Raw genomic sequence first — 2,718 nt, 5'->3', positions numbered from 1 at the left:
GTGTCTTGGTCAAGGAAGCTCCCCAGGCTCATGCCATCTACTGGACCACATACAATGGGAACAGAAAGGCACTGACAGGAAATGGAAGCAAACAGTTCACCCCAAATGGTAAAATAAGTTTTAAAGATTTCAACTTGTCATCTTCTTGATAGGACAACTTATCAGCTGAATGTGAAAGTGCTCCAATTCTCCTAAAGCTATTTCCTGCTATCCCTTGTCAAATCTTTGCATTTCCCCCCCACCCACCCTTTTAAAAAAATGCTTTATTGTGAATTATGTGATAGTTTACCTGGGAGAACATTAGCTTTACATTCATCCTATCATATATCATTTCATTGCCATGGTTACAGCCCCCACCATGCATCATCAACCAACCAAAGGTTATACCCTGCAAGCCTGCCCCCCGCCCTCATCAGCACACAGCCCCTCTCCCTCTCTGGGTCTAAAGTCCCCAGCCGCTCCATCTCTCCATGTCATCATCTCTGCCTCCATCTCTGGAGTCACTGTTTCTCTGGGTAGAGTCCCACATTTCACTCTTCTCCCTTGATGGTCCCAGGGACCTCCACTCCTGGACTGCAAAGTCAACCACTCCCCTCCTTTTGCTACAAAATGTCTACCTTTACATTTCCAACCCTCATAGTCAGTCCTGATAACAGTTATTCACTATTGTACCACAAGAGTCCTATTCCCATCTCCTTTCATCAGCCCCACGCAGACAGATTGGATACTATTCAGTGGAGATTCTTACCTTCCTCTGCGCCCTCTGGATCTAGGCTCCCTCTTAAAAGCTTGTAAGCCAGTCACTTCTTGCCTTTGTAGTCACCCCCCCACCCCCCATTTTGGGTAGCCAATGTCCAAGTTGCCCATCCCTATCTACCCTGTGTATTGAGGGGGTGGGAATGATCCTTGCTCTAAGGATTTGTTCCCTCTTTTGAGTTGCTGCATCCATAAGTGTAGGTCAAGTTCATCAAATTGTATCAGATTACTCTTTCTTCCCTCTTCTAGTTGAGTTCTGATCATCCAGCCATTGAAGCCAGGTCAAATGGGTATTATCTACAAGTGTGGGTGTTCTTGTGTATATGCCCTCATTTCTTACCAGCTGGACGCTTCACTCTCCACTGTAGTCCTCTGTGGCTATGTCACTGACTCTGGGCCCAAGAGTCCCCAGGTCTTGCCATACTGCTGGCCAACCAGGTCTCCACCTGGGTCCATAGGAGTCTATTGAACGTGTTGTTTTTTCCCTCAGTTCTCCTCTTTGGTGACCAGTGTGGTCACCAGTCAGAGTGCATGTTTGCTCGTGTATTCCCATTGAGTCTTAGTCTTGGAAGGGGGTTTGCCCTGAGGAAAATCTTTGGATTTTTAAGGGAACAAATACTGAGTTCTGAAGGAGCTGGATTCAAGATCTAGTGCAAGTCAGTAACTTACTAGATGACTTTTCCTTTCTGGGCCCTCAAAAAAGAGATGATGTAATTCAGTCCTTCATTTTACGTCTCCACATACGTAAAATGAAGGACTGAATTACATCCTCTCTTTAGGTCCTTTCTTAAAGAGAAGTGGACTGGAAAAGAGCACCTTTGAAGAATTTTGGTCTGGTTTAAAAGTCATACCACAGTAAGTGAGACAGCGAAGTCTGCTGTTGGTGACGTCTACTTCTCAGCTGGGTGTTGTGTGAGCAGCTCGAGAAAACAAAGCCAAGTATTATTATGAAATGTGCTAAGACCTGGGGTTAGAAAACCAAAAGGATGAACATGCTCAACATTTCTCAAGCTGAAAGAACTGAAGGAAAAATTCAAGCCTTGACTTGCAATGTTGAAAGGTTGTGTGGTTTGACTTTATATTACATAGAGACTTGCTTGCTCTAGTTTACAAAATCTGAAATAGAAAAAATAAGAAACAGTCTTGTTTTTTAGATAGCTATAGTGTCATCCTTGTTGGAGAATTCAGATTGCTTGCCTATAAGCTGCTAAGTCAGTTGTGGCCTGGAGACACTTCTGGAAGAACCGTCACAATGGTCGCCCAAGGAGAACCCCAAGTGCAGTTCAAACTCGTAGTGGTTGATGATGGTGGTGCTAGAAAAACTACATTAGGAAATTCAATAATTGGTAAATTTGAGAAGTATGTAGCCACCTTGGGAGTTGAGGTTCATCCCCTTATGTTCCATACTATCAGAGGACTGATTAAATTCAGTGTGTGGGACATGGCTAGTCAGGAGAAATTTGGGGGACTGAGAGATGGCTATTATATCCAAGCCCAGTGTGCCATTATAATGTTTGACGTAACCTCAAGAGTTACTTACAAGAACGTGCCTAACTAGCATAGGGATCCGGTTCAAGTATATGAAAACATCCCCTCTGTGTTGTGGGACCAAAAAGTGGACATTAAGGACAGGAAAGTTAAAGCAAAATGCATCGTCTTCCACCGAAAGAAGAATCTTCAGTACTGTGAAATTTCTGCAAAAAGTAAGTACAACTTTGCACAGCCCTTCCTTTGGCTTGCTAGAAAACTAATTGGCGAGCCTAACTTGGAGTTTGTTGCAATGCCTGCTCTTGCCCCACCAGAAGTTGTCCTGGACCCAGCTTTGGCAGCACAATAGGAGCCTGATTTAGAGGTTGTGTAGACAACTGCGCTCCTGGACGAGGCATGATGACCTGTAAGAGAATGAAGCTGGAGCCCAGCATCAGAAGTCTAGTTTTATAGGCAACTGTCCTGTGATGTCAG

At 44.3% G+C, this 2,718-nt stretch overlaps 1 pseudogene; it reads left to right on the top strand.

Annotated features, from left to right (window-relative positions):
* The first annotated feature begins 2,008 nt into the window (after positions 1-2,008).
* Positions 2,009-2,644, top strand: LOC102822220 (annotated as a pseudogene).
* Positions 2,645-2,718: the final 74 nt, after the last annotated feature.

This window comes from Chrysochloris asiatica, unplaced genomic scaffold (genome assembly GCF_000296735.1).
Source record: "Chrysochloris asiatica unplaced genomic scaffold, ChrAsi1.0 scaffold00003, whole genome shotgun sequence".
Taxonomy (NCBI): domain Eukaryota; kingdom Metazoa; phylum Chordata; class Mammalia; order Afrosoricida; family Chrysochloridae; genus Chrysochloris; species Chrysochloris asiatica.
Note: the sequence above shows the minus strand (reverse complement) of the source record. Positions and strands in the feature narration are given on the sequence as shown.